The sequence below is a fragment of the Ranitomeya variabilis genome, chromosome 4 (assembly GCF_051348905.1).
Source record: "Ranitomeya variabilis isolate aRanVar5 chromosome 4, aRanVar5.hap1, whole genome shotgun sequence".
Classification (NCBI taxonomy): Eukaryota; Metazoa; Chordata; class Amphibia; order Anura; family Dendrobatidae; genus Ranitomeya; species Ranitomeya variabilis.
The window spans coordinates 693878727-693893648 of NC_135235.1; the positions used below are offsets into that span (position 1 = coordinate 693878727).

Sequence of the window (14922 nt, forward strand, 5' to 3'; positions counted from 1 at the left end):
TGGGCTCCTTCCAGGTGTGACGTCATTTCCGGGGGCGTGTCCTATCGGGAGGGGGCGTGTTCTCCAAGGCGGCAAAGGAAAGCAGCATGACAGCTTGTGGACGCCATGGAGGTCAGTGGTTTCAGGGTGAAAAATGCTACTTGCCGATCGCTATTCGCTATTGGGGGAGGCCCTGTGGTGGTCGACCTATTTGTCTGTGTGGGGAGTGACCCGTGGTGGGATTTTGGGGGGTGTTGCTGGCTATTGTGGGGGATCCCTGCGGTGGCATTTTGGTGGGCTCCGCTGCTGCTGGCTATTGTGGGGACCGCTGCGGTGTAGTTTTGGGGGGCTCCGCTGCTGCTGGCTATTGTGGGGGACCCCTGTGGTGGGGTTTTGGGGGGCTCCGCTGCTGCTGACTATTGTGGGGGACCCCTGCGGTGGGATTTTGGGGGGCTCCGCTGCTGCTGGCTATTGTGGGGGACCCCTGCGGTGGGATTTTGGGGGGCTCTGCTGCTGTTGGCTATTGTGGGGGATCCCTGCGGTGGGGTTTTGGTGGGCTCCGCTGCTGCTCGCTATTGTGGGGGACCCCTGTGGTGTAGTTTTGGGGGGCTCCGCTGCTGCTGGCTATTGTGGGGGACCCCTGCGGTGGGATTTGGGGGGGCTCCGCTGCTGCTGGCTATTGTGGGGGACCGCTGCGGTGTAGTTTTGGGGGGCTCCGCTGCTGCTGGCTATTGTGGGGGACCGCTGCGGTGTAGTTTTGGGGGGCTCCGCTGCTGCTGGCTATTGTGGGGGACCCCTGCGGTGGGATTTTGGTGGGCTCCGCTGCTGCTGGCTATTGTGGGGGACCCCTGTGGTGGGATTTTGGGGGGCTCTGCTGCTGTTGGCTATTGTGGGGGATCCCTGCGGTGGGGTTTTGGTGGGCTCCGCTGCTGCTGGCTATTGTGGGGGACCCCTGTGGTGGGGTTTTGGTGGGCTCCGCTGCTGCTGGCTATTGTGGGGGACCCCTGCGGTGGGATTTTGGGGGGCTCCGCTGCTGCTGGCTATTGGGGGGGACCGCTGCGGTGTAGTTTTGGGGGGCTCCGCTGCTGCTGGCTATTGTGGGGGACCGCTGCGGTGTAGTTTTGGGGGGCTCCGCTGCTGCTGGCTATTGTGGGAGACCCCTGTGGTGGGGTTTTGGTGGGCTCCGCTGCTGCTGGCTATTATGGGGGACCCCTGTGGTGGGATTTTGGTGGGCTCCGCTGCTGCTGGCTATTGTGGGGGACCGCTGTGGTAGGATTTTGGGGGGCTCTGCTGCTGCTGGCTATTGTCGGGGACCGCTGCGGTGTAGTTTTGGGGGGCTCCGCTGCTGCTGGCTATTGTGGGAGACCCTGTGGTGGGGTTTTGGTGGGCTCCGCTGCTGCTGGCTATTATGGGGGACCCCTGTGGTGGGATTTTGGTGGGCTCCGCTGCTGCTGGCTATTGTGGGGGACCGCTGTGGTAGGATTTTGGGGGGCTCTGCTGCTGCTGGCTATTGTGGGGGATCCCTGCGGTGGGATTTTGGGGGGCTCTGCTGCTGCTGGCTATTGTGGGGGACCGCTGCGGTGTGGTTTTGGGGGGCTCCGCTGCTGCTGGCTATTGTGGGGGACCGCTGCGGTTTTGGGGGGCTCCGCTGCTGCTGGCTATTGTGGGGAACCCCTGCGGTGGGATTTTGGGAGGCTCTGCTGCTGCTGGCTATTGTGGGGGGCCCCTGCCGTGGGATTTTGGGAGGCTCCGCTGCTGCTGGCTATTGTGGGGGACCCCTGTGGTGGGCTTTTGGGGGGACCTGCTGCTGGCTATTGTGGGATTTTGTGGGGGGGGGACTGCTGCTGGCTGTTGTGGTGGACTTCTGTGGTAGGCGACCTGCTTGTGTGAGGGGGGCTGCAGGCTATTGGGGGACCCCTGACCTGCTTGTGGGGGGGCGACCTGCTGCATGCTATTGGGGGTGACCCATTTTAGTGGGGGGTGACCTGCTTGTGGGGGGGGGGACCTGCTGCTGGCAATTGGGGGGACCCCTGTGGTGGGATTTAGGGGTGACCTGCTTATGGGGTGACTTGTTTGGGGTGGGAGACCTGCTGCTGGCTATTGGGGTGACCCCTATGGTGGGACCCCTGTGGTGTGATTTGGGGGCGACCTGCGTGCGGGGGACCCCTTTTAGTGAGGGTGGCCTGCTTATGGTTGGGTTTGGGGAGGCGACCTGCTTGTTGCGGGACCCCTTTTAGTGGGGGCGACCTGCTTGTGGAGGGGTGACCTGCTGATGGCTATTGATGGGCCCCTGTGTTGGGGTTTGGGGGTGACCTGCTGGCTATTGAGGGGGACCCCTGTGGTGGGGTTTGGAGGTGACGTGCTGCTTACGGGGTGGACCCCTTTTAGTGGGGGCGACCTGCTGCTGGCTATTGGGGAGACCCTGGTGGTGGGGTTTGAGGGCGACATGCTTGTGGTCGGGTTTTGGGAGGGCGTGACCTGCTGTCTATTGGGGGGGACCCTTGTGGTGGATGTGGGGGGAGACCTGCTGCAAGCTATTGGGGGACCCCTGTGGTGGGATGTGGGGGTGACCTGCTTGTGATGGGATGTGGGGAGGCGACCTGCATGTGAGGGGTGACCTGCTGCAGGCTATTTGGGGGACCCCTGTGGTCAGATTTGAGGGCGACCTGCTTGTGGGGAGGCGACCTGCTTGTCGTTGAATGTGGGGAGGCGACCTGCTTGTCGTTGAATGTGGGGAGGCGACCTGCTTGTCGTTGAATGTGGGGAGGCGACCTGCTTGTCGTTGAATGTGGGGAGGCGACCTGCTGCTGGCTATTGGGGGGATCCCGTGGTGGGATTTGGGGATGACCTGCTGCTTACAGATGGAACCCTTTTATTGGGGGGTGACCTGCTGCTTACTGGGGGATCCCTTTTATTGGGGGGCGACCTACTTATGGGTTGGGTTTGGGGGGGGCTGAAGAGGGTTTAAGCTGGGTGGGGGGTGGACATCGAAGGGGATGTGTGCTGGGTGGGGGGGGTCCACGTCCGATGGGTGTTGGACGTCCGATGGGGGTTTGTGGGGGTTGGACGTCCGAAGGGGGTGTGTGCTGGGTGGGGGGGTCCACGTCCGATGGGGGTTTGTGCTGGGTGGGGGGGGGTCCACGTGTGATGGGGGTTTGTGCGGGGTGGGGGGTCTGCATCTGGGGGTTTCTGCTGGGTGGGGGGTTCCGCGTCCGGTGGGGGTTGTACCTCCGATGGGGGTTTGTGGTGGTTGGACGTCCGATGAGAGTTTAAGCTAGGGTGGCGTTCGATTGGAGGGGGTGTCTGATGGGATTTATGGTTGGGGCAGGGGGCGTCATATTTGGATTTACGCTTGAGGGGAGGGAATGTCTGGTGGGCTTTGGATTTATCCTGTGGGGTCCGCTGGTTAATGTGAGGTAAATGTTTCTGACTGGGGGAGCGAGGTTATGCTGTGTGGCCCGCTGGTTAATGTGAGGTGGAGGTTTCTGACTGGGGGAGCGAGTTTATGCTGTGTGGCCATCTGGTTGATGTGGGGAGGGGGCTAATGCTTCATTGGGGTACACAAAAAAAATATGAGTGTATGCTGCTTATGCTATGCAAAAAATTTTTTGAGGTATTTCCCTGTAGAGTAGGCCACACCACCAACTGGCACGAAGCTAATCCTTTTTAGCTTAATGTCAGTAGGAGGCAGACATGGGTCTGGACCACCCAGCCCAGTTCTGACTTAGGTTTTGGTGGTTTTTTTTATTAACGATTTTCCTTTTTCTTTTCTTTTTTTTTTTTCAGATACGGCTTTTGAGGGCGACAGTGGAATTGTCACTCTAATCTCCCACCTAGAATTGTCACTACCGTATCATCTGTGGTCTACGAGGCAAGGCCCTAACACATCAAGAGTGTTTGTGGTTCCCCAGAGGACGGTCCATGCCACGAATCCCCCTACCCTCCGGCCCCCCCAGAGCCAGATAGAGTAGGGAGGGAAGACTAATCCGTTATGTGCCAGCCGCCGAAAGGTCTGCGTCCAGGTTATTCCATGCTCATCTTCATCATCGGTCTGTGAAGAATGATGTGTGATCTTCAGGACACATATATCCTACCAGGCAGTGAGGGGGCTACTTTAAAAAAAAAAAAAAAAAAATGGACAGGACAAGTATGTCCTAGTTTGCCCCTGAGCAATATGGACGTCTCCTGGGGAAACCTTCCTATTCATGCAGCCTCCATGTTTTCCAGAGGCTCCTGTGACCCTGCTCTTAAAATATCCAGGCTTCGGTCTAGGACTTCTCTGGTGGCCGGTCCACACCGCCAGTGCCCTGAACAATCATGCACGCCAACTTTCTAGTGCGTCCTACTCTGCACCTATCAGTTTAAGAGTACTTCGCTTCTGCAACAGAGTACTAAAGTCTGCCTCCCAAGAGATCTGCTGTTCAATTTTGGTTGTCTTGGAAATGTTCTGTCCAAAAAACCGACGGGACAACTCTCCGACCCGCCAGGAAAAGACGAGACCTTCCTTTAAGCCCCCGTCTCACATAGCGAGATCGCTGCTGAGTCACAAGTTTTGTGACGCAACAGCGACCTCAGTAGCGATCTTGCTATGTGTGACCCATACCAGCGATCAGGCCCCTGCTGTGAGATCGCTGGTCGTGTCAGAATGGCCTGAACCATTTTTTGGTCGTTGAGGTCCCGCTGACATCGCTGAATCGGTGTGTGTGACACCGATCCAGCGATGTCTTCACTGGTAACCAGGGTAAACATCGGGTTACTAAGCGCAGGGCCGCGCTTAGTAACCCGATGTTTACCCTGGTTACCAGCGTAAATGTAAAAAAACAAACAGTACATACTCACCATCTGATGTCCGTCAGGTCCCTTGCCGTCTGCTTCCTGCTCTGACTGTGAGCGCCGGCCGTACAGTGAGAGCACAGCAGTGACGTCACCGCTGCGCTCTGCTCTCACTGTACGGCGGCACTGTCAGAGCAGGAAGCAGACGGCAAGGGACCTGACGGACATCAGATGGTGAGTATGTAGTGTTTGTTTTTTTTGGTAACCAGGGTAAACATCGGGTTACTAAGCGCGGCCCTGTGCTTAAGTAACCCGATGTTTACCCTGGTTACCCGGGTGCTGCAGGGGGACTTCGGCATCATTGAAGACAGTTTCAACGATGCCGAAGTCGTTCCCCTGATCGTTGGTCGCTGGAGAGAGCGGTCTGTGTGACAGCTCCCCAGCGACCACACAACGACTTACCAACGATCACGGCCAGGTCGTATCGCTGGTCGTGATCTTTGGTAAATCGCTATGTGAGACGGGGCCTTTAGGCCAACCCCCTCCTGGCATCCATGAACCCACCAGCACTGGTCTGCTAGGCCTGGATCTAGCAGACTCTCTTCGACATGATGGGGGCGTTCCCACCTTGGATGTTTCTCAGGGTCGGCTGCCGTGTCCTTCACAATTCAAGGCCGGTATTATGATCTCTGGTCTGGGACACCGAAACCTCAGACATCGGAGGCAGGCCTGGGGGGAACAGAGCCACATACCAAACCGACAGTCCAGCCCGCATGCACCAACAGCATACTACAGTTTTACAATACTTTAGAAATGCATAAAATGAAACAAGCAAAGGCATAAAGTTATTCAATGCAAAAAATGCAGTTTTATAAAATTGGAAATGTTTCTATATCTAATGGTAAAATGATATTTATCCAGTATTTCTATAAGTAAAAGTCTGAGATTTCTGTGGGAAATGGTAATTTGTTCCTCTTAAACCAGTTCTGAATGTAAATAAAACATTGCTCTGATGAAGTCTCCACATTGTATTTTTGCCTTTCATTTCATGCGCAGGGCAGGACAAGCCCATGATGTATCTGTGTTAAGGTACCTTCACATTAAGCGACGCTGTAGCGATAGCGACAACGATGCCGATCGCTGCAGCGTCGCTGTTTGATCGCTGGAGAGCTGTCACACAGACCGCTCTCCAGCGACCAACGATGCCGAGGTCCCCGGGTAACCAGGGTAAACATCGGGTTGCTAAGCGCAGGGCCGCGCTTAGTAACCCGATGTTTACCCTGGCTACCAGCGTAAAATGTAAAAAAAACAAACAGTACATACTTACATTCGCGTCCCACGGCGTCCGCTTCCAGTACTGACTGAGCGCCGGCCCTAACAGCAGAGCTGTGCTGTACTTTCACTTTCACTTTACGGCGCTCAGTCAGTGTGGGAAGCGGACGCCGGGGGATGCGAAGGTGAGTATGTACTGTTTGTTTTTTTGCATTTTACACTGGTAACCAGGGTAAACATCGGGTTACTAAGCGCGGCCCTGTGTAAAACATCGCTGGTATCGTTGCTTTTGGTGTCAAACACGACGATACACGCCAGTCTGACGACCAAATAAAGTTCTGAACTTTGTTCAACGACCAGCGATATCACAGCAGGATCCTGATCGCTGCTGCGTGTCAAATATCGCTAGCCAGGACGCTGCAACGTCACGGATCGCTAGCGATATCGTTTAGTGTGAAGGTACCTTAACACATGGAAGGTGCTATAATAACAGCCGTAGGCTGGTTTCACACCAGCGTTCGGCAGGGCTGCGGACGGCAGCCTTCTTCCTCCGTTAAGGCTACTTTCACACTAACGTCGCTTGCTGTACGTCTCAATGCGTCGTTTTGGAGAAAAAACGCATCCTGCAAAGTTGCCTGCATGATGCATTTTTTCTCCATAGACTTTCATTAGCAACACATCGGGACGGATTGCCACACGTCGCACACAGAAAAGGTGAACGGATGGACTCTAAATGCCTGGTTTCCACCGTGAAGCATGGAGGAGGAGGTGTGATGGTGTGGGGGGCTTTGCTGGTGACACTGTTGGGGATTTATTCAAAATTGAAGGCATACTGAACCAGCATGGCTACAACAGCATCTTGCAGCGACATGCTATACCATCCGGTTTGCTTTTAGTTGGACCATCGTTTATTTTTCAACAGGACAATGACCCCAAACACACCTCCAGGCTGTGTAAGGGCTATTTGACCAAGAAGGAGAGTGATGGGGTGCTATGCCAGATGACCTGGCCTCCACAGTCACCAGACCTGAACCCAATCGAGATGGTTTGGGGTGAGCTGGACCGCAGAGTGAAGGCAAAAAGGGCCAACAAGTGCTAAGCATCTCTGGGAACTCCTTTAAGATTGTTGGAAGACCATTCCCAGTGACTACCTCTTGAAGCTCATCAAGAGACTGCCAAGAGTGTGCAAAGCAGTCATCAAAGCAAAAGGTGGCCACTTTGAAAAACCTAGAATATAAGACATATTTTCAGTTGCCTTACACTTTTATTAAGTATATAATTCCACATAGTTTTGATGCCTTCAGTGTGAATGTACAGTTTTCATAGTCATAAAAATACAGAAAAATCTTTAAATGAGGTGTCTAAACATTTGGTCTGTACTGTCTGTGTGTATGTATGTGTGTATATGTGTGTATATATATATATATTATAATATATCACACGGACAGCGGAATAGCTGATAGTTAATTTGTCGGCTTCTGTTAAATCATTGCAGAGGCTGACAGGATAGGAGACATGGTTTACATACAGTAAACCATTGCAGAACAGTTAGACTTATATAGGTCAGTGACTAATACGGTTAGTAGTGTGTGTGTGTGTGTGTGTGTGTGTGTGTAAAATTTGGGGCCTGTATGTATTTAATAATGTTTTCACTGAAAAAACTGGCGTGGGCTCCCGCACAATTTTCTGTGCCACAGAGGGAAAGCCAGTGACTGAGGACAGATTATAGCCTAGAGAGGGACCATTGTTATTGCCACCCCAGAAAAGGTGCATCTGTAAGATGCGCCAATTCTGGCACTCAGCCTCTGTCTTCTCACTGCCCTGTAGCGGTGGCATATGGGGTAATAAGGGGTTAATGTCACCTTTGTATTGTAAGGTGACATTAGGCCAGCTTAGTAATGGAGAGATGTCTGATAGATGCCTCTCCATTACTAACCTGTGCGCTTGATGTTACTTGACAATAAAAAGGTGACATCAACCGCACAATTATGAACCCCTCTGCTACAGGGCAAGTGGGAAGAGCGAGGCTAAGTGCCAGAATTGGCACATCTATAAGATGCACCATTTCTGGGACAGCTGACAGCTGATGGTTTTTAGCCTGTGGGGCTGCCAATATCCATGGCCTCTTCACAGGCTATAAATATCAGCCTACAGCTGTCTGCCTAGCATTTGCTGGTTGGATTTTATGTCAATATTTTGTGTCCCCCTGTAAAATAGCCAGTAAAGGCTAAGCAAACAGCTGTGAGCTGATATTAATAGCCTGGGAACCTTTATGGTTATTGGCTCCTTTCCAGAATAGTAACATCAGCTGTCAGCTTTCCCACTGCTGGTTATGAAAATTATGCGGGAGCCCATGCAGGTTTTATTTTTTGAAAAATAAACATTGCATTTCACGCAGGTTTCTTAGTTGTTTTTTTTACAGCATATGTAGGTTAATTATGTTAATGCTCCTACATGGGTGTGTATGTGTCTTTAGTTAATATTAATGAGGGTATCTCGTGAAGAGATTGAATAAGGAAATGCATCAAATTCCTTTATTTATTTTTTAATATATCTTTATTTAGCGCTCACGATTTACAGAAACGCATCAAATCCGCATAAAAAAGTACAGAATTTCCACTGCGTTTTCTGCTAAGAGACGCACTAACCATGCAGACATTTCCTCAAGCAAATCTGCAACGTGCGCACATAGCCTTAACCATTATGCGTCCATATTCGTTAATGGAGAAGAAATTGGTGTGCACTAAGGTTGAAATAAGGCGAGGTGCAGGTGTAGAGGACTGGGATGTCCTAACACACTAAGATTAAATTTAATACACCGCACACTCTAAGTGTATCATTTGTGAAAAACTTGAAATTTATTGAAGTGCTATAGACATATCATTCAACAATGCAGAATGCGACCAGAAGTCAAACTGACAACGTTTCGACTCCTCCCGAGTCTTTATCAAATGGTCGCTTAGCAAGGTGAATAGTAGTATAGCATAAATAGTATCCTCGTAGCATAAAGAGTATCTTATAAAATGGTATTAATAATAGGCAGGTAGCCTTACGTTATGGTACCGCAAGTATAGTCTTTCAGAGTTGGTGGGAGTACTAAAAGTATTTTTGTAGCTCAAAGAATGCGATGTTCCTGTTGTGCCGTAAAGCGAATCCTGGCAGGCTCTGTGGGTAGTAAGAGGATTAGCCTCGTGTGGTATATGGACAGCAGATGGGTCTAACGTGACGTAGGTACTGCCTAGGACTACTGGTAGTGTGGGGCTATTTGTGAAGTTCCTCTGGCAATATTAGTAGATAGGTAGCAGCAGCTACCATGAAGCTGAAGACAGGGTACTTCTTTATAAGCAAGGCTCCACACAGGCTGTATGCGGCGGTAGCAAAGAGTGGGTTGCATAAATGGCAAAAGGGGCCATGGGTTGGAGACCTCTTAGGGTGCTGGGGTGTAGGCGGCGCTCCTGCCGTTACAGCAAGGCGCAGGAGTGCCGCCTACACCCCAGCACCCTAAGAGGTCTCCAACCCATGGCCCCTTTTGCCATTTATGCAACCCACTCTTTGCTACCGCCGCATACAGCCTGTGTGGAGCCTTGCTTATAAAGAAGTACCCTGTCTTCAGCTTCATGGTAGCTGCTGCTACCTATCTACTAATATTGCCAGAGGAACTTCACAAATAGCCCCACACTACCAGTAGTCCTAGGCAGTACCTACGTCACGTTAGACCCATCTGCTGTCCATATACCACACGAGGCTAATCCTCTTACTACCCACAGAGCCTGCCATGATTCGCTTTACGGCACAACAGGAACATCGCATTCTTTGAGCTACAAAAATACTTTTAGTACTCCCACCAACTCTGAAAGACTATACTTGCGGTACCATAACGTAAGGCCACCTGCCTATTATTAATACCATTTTATAAGATACTCTTTATGCTACGATGATACTATTTATGCTATACTACTATTCACCTTGCTAAGCGACCATTTGATAAAGACTCGGGAGGAGTCGAAACGTTGTCAGTTTGACTTCTGGTCGAATTCTGCATTGTTGAATGATATGTCTATAGCACTTCAATAAATTTCAAGTTTTTCACAAATGATACACTTAAGAGTGTGCGGTGTATTAAATTCATATTCATTAATGAGCAGAACCACGTGACCGCTGAACACAGGAAGAGCTGCCCGGAGACCATCGGACATGCAGGGACCGTGCCAGGAGCAGGAGAGTATGTGACAGCAGCCGCTTCCCCGCCAACAATGACTCGAGTATAAGCCGAGAGGGTCTCTTTCTGCCCAAAAAAAATTCGGCTTTTATGCGAGTACATACGGTACAGCACTCTAGAAGGGTGTGTATAAGGGCATATAGGTGCTGGTGGTACTATATATGGGGAAAACCTGGTGACAGGTTCCCTTTAAGAAACCTATGGAACTAGGTTAAAATTAGCATTTTTTTGGATGGTGAAAAACTTGTAATTTAAATATTGATGGTGGCTGAACTGCAGGTGGTCTGTGTCGCTTCATAAGTTTAAGGCCGGGGTCACACTAGCGTAGAATACGGATGAGCGCTATGTGAGAAAGCATCGCATGGCACTCGGACCAGTGTTAATCTATGGGGCAGATCACATCTGTGATTATTTTTTCATGCCAAATCAGCATACGAGAACAATTGCAGCATATATACCTGACAGGGGCCCATACAGTCTATATCTACAATAATATATACCTGACAGGGGCCCATACATTCTGATATCATCACTAATATACACTCACTGGCCACTTTATTAGGTACACCTGTCCAACTTCTTGTTAACACTTAATTTCTAATCAGCCAATCACATGGCGGCAACTCAGTGCATTTAGGCATGTAGACATGGTCAAGACAATCTCCTGCAGTTCAAACCGAGCATCAGTATGGGGAAGAAAGGTGATTTGAGTGCCTTTGAACGTGGCATGGTTGTTGGTGCCAGAAGGGCTGGTCTGAGTATTTCAGAAACTGCTGATCTACTGGGATTTTCATGCACAACCATCTCTAGGGTTTACAGAGAATGGTCCGAAAAAGAAAAAAAATCCAGTGAGCGGCAGTTCTGTGGGTGGAAATGCCTTGTTGATGCCAGAGGTCAGAGGAGAATGGGCAGACTGGTTCGAGCTGATAGAATGGCAACAGTGACTCAAATCGCCACCCGTTACAACCAAGGTAGGCCTAAGAGCATCTCTGAACGCACAGTGCGTCGAACTTTGACGCAGATGGGCTACAGCAGCAGAAGACCACACCGGGTACCACTCCTTTCAGCTAAGAACAGGAAACTGAGGCTACAATTTGTACAAGCTCATCGAAATTGGACAGTAGAAGATTGGAAAAACGTTGCTTGGTCTGATGAGTCTCGATTTCTGCTGCGACATTCGGATGGTAGGGTCAGAATTTGGTGTAAACAACATGAAAGCATGGATCCATCCTGCCTTGTATGGAGCATCTTTGGGATGTGCAGCCGACAAATCTGCGGCAACTGTGTGATGCCATCATGTCAATATGGACCAAAATCTCTGAGGAATGCTTCCAGCACCTTGTTGAATCTATGCCACGAAGAATTGAGGCAGTTCTGAAGGCAAAAGGGGTCCAACCCGTTACTAGCATGGTGTACCTAATAAAGTGGCCGGTGAGTGTATACCTGACAGGGGCCCATACATTCTGATATCATCAGTAATATATACCTGACAGGGGCCCATACATTCTGATATCATCAGTAATATATACCTGACAGGAGCCCATACATTCTGATATCATCAGTAATATATACCTGACAGGAGCCCATACATTCTGATATCATAACTAATATATACCTGACAGGGGCCCATACATTCTGATACCATCACTAATATATACCTGACAGGAGCCCATACATTCTGATATCATCACTAATATATACCTGACAGGAGCCCATACATTCTGATATCATCACTAATATATACCTGACAGGAGCCCATACATTCTGATATCATCACTAATATATACCTGACAGGGGCCCATACATTCTGATATCATCACTAATATATACCTGACAGGGGCCCATACATTCTGATACCATCACTAATATATACCTGACAGGGGCCCATACATTCTGATACCATCACTAATATATACCTGACAGGAGCCCATACATTCTGATATCATCACTAATATATACCTGACAGGAGCCCATACATTCTGATACCATCACTAATATATACCTGACAGGGGCCCATACATTCTGATATCATCACTAATATATACCTGACAGGAGCCCATACATTCTGATACCATCACTAATATATACCTGACAGGAGCCCATACATTCTGATACCATCACTAATATATACCTGACAGGAGCCCATACATTCTGATACCATCACTAATATATACCTGACAGGGGCCCATACATTCTGATATCATCACTAATATATACCTGACAGGGGCTCATACATTCTGATACCATCACTAATATATACCTGACAGGGGCCCATACATTCTGATACCATCACTAATATATATACCTGACGGGGCCCATACATTCTGATATCATCACTAATATATACCTGACAGGAGCCCATACATTCTGATACCATCACTAATATATACCTGACAGGGGCCCATACATTCTGATACCATCACTAATATATACCTGACAGGAGCCCATACATTCTGATATTATCACTAATATACACCTGACAGGAGCCCACACATTCTGATACCGTCAATGATATATATACCTGATAGGAGCCCATACATTCTGATATCATCGCTTATATATACCTGACAGGAGCCCGTACAGTCTACAGTATATCTATAGTAATATATACCTGACAGGAGCCCGTACAGTCTATATCTACAATAATATATACCTGACAGGAGCCCGTACAGTCTATATCTACAATAATATATGCCTGAAAGGAGTCTGTACAGTCTATATCTACAATAATATATACCAGGAAGGAGCCCATACACTCTAGCATCTTCAGTAATGAGCCGGCTAGAGTGTATGGGCTGCAGTCAGGCACCTGGAAGGAGCCCATACACTCTAGCATCTTCAGTAATGAGCCGGCTAGAGTGTATGGACTGCAGTCAGGGAACCAGGAAGGAGCCCATACAGTCTATATCTACAATAATATATACCTGACAGGAGCCCGTACAGTCTGTATCTACAATAATATATACCTGACAGGAGCCTGTACAGTCTGTATCTACAATAATATATAGCTGACAGGAGTAGGTACAGTCTATATCTACAATAATATATATCTGACAGGAGCCCGTACAGTCTGTATCTACAATAATATATACCTGACAGGAGCCTGTACAGTCTATATCTACAATAATATATACCTGACAGGAGCCCGTACAGTCTGTATCTACAATAATATATACCTGACAGGAGCCCGTACAGTCTATATCTACAATAATATATATCTGACAGGAGCCCGTACAGTCTGTATCTACAATAATATATACCTGACAGGAGTCCGTACAGTCTATATCTACAATAATATATATCTGACAGGAGCCCGTACAGTCTGTATCTACAATAATATATACCTGACAGGAGCCTGTACAGTCTATATCTACAATAATATATATCTGACAGGAGCCCGTACAGTCTGTATCTACAATAATATATACCTGACAGGAGTCCGTACAGTCTATATCTACAATAATATATACCTGACAGGAGCCCGTACAGTCTATATCTACAATAATATATATCTGACAGGAGCCCGTACAGTCTGTATCTACAATAATATATACCTGACAGGAGCCTGTACAGTCTATATCTACAATAATATATATCTGACAGGAGCCCGTACAGTCTGTATCTACAATAATATATACCTGACAGGAGTCCGTACAGTCTATATCTACAATAATATATACCTGACAGGAGCCCGTACAGTCTATATCTACAATAATATATACCTGACAGGAGCCCGTACAGTCTATATCTACAATAATATATATCTGACAGGAGCCCGTACAGTCTGTATCTACAATAATATATACCTGACAGGAGCCCGTACAGTCTATATCTACAATAATATATACCTGACAGGAGCCTGTACAGTCTATATCTACAATAATATATACCTGACAGGAGCCTGTACAGTCTGTATCTACAGTAATATATACCTGACAGGAGCCCGTACAGTCTATATCTGCAATAATATATACCTGACAGGAGCCTGTACAGTCTGTATCTACAATAATATATACCTGACAGGAGCCCGTACAGTCTATATCTACAATAATATATATCTGACAGGAGCCTGTACAGTCTATATCTACAATAATATATACCTGACAGGAGCCCGTACAGTCTATATCTACAATAATATATATCTGACAGGAGCCTGTACAGTCTATATCTACAATAATATATACCTGACAGGAGCCCGTACAGTCTATATCTACAATAATATATATCTGACAGGAGCCTGTACAGTCTGTATCTACAATAATATATACCTGACAGGAGCCCGTACAGTCTATATCTACAATAATATATACCTGGAAGGAGCCCGTACATTCTATATCTACAATAATATATACCTGACAGGAGCCCGTACAGTCTATATCTACAATAATATATATCTGACAGGAGCCCGTACAGTCTGTATCTACAATAATATATACCTGACAGGAGCCCATACAGTCTGTATCTACAATAATATATACCTGACAGGAGCCCGTACAGTCTGTATCTACAATAATATATACCTGACAGGAGCCCATACAGTCTGTATCTACAATAATATATACCTGACAGGAGCCCGTACAGTCTGTATCTACAATAATATATACCTGACAGGAGCCCGTACAGTCTGTATCTACAATAATATATACCTGACAGGAGCCCGTACAGTCTGTATCTACAAT

At 48.4% G+C, this 14922-nt stretch overlaps 1 protein-coding gene and 1 long non-coding RNA gene across 2 annotated transcripts in view; both read left to right on the forward strand.

Annotated features, from left to right (window-relative positions):
• LOC143767631 (uncharacterized) overlaps nucleotides 1-14922 on the forward strand; it is an 850082-nt gene that overhangs the window by 518049 nt on the left and 317111 nt on the right. The window lies entirely within an intron of this gene.
• Nucleotides 3-5765, forward strand: LOC143767712 (uncharacterized). Its single transcript, XR_013213745.1, has 2 exons — nucleotides 3-111; nucleotides 3766-5765. It is a non-coding gene; the product is annotated as an uncharacterized LOC143767712 (long non-coding RNA).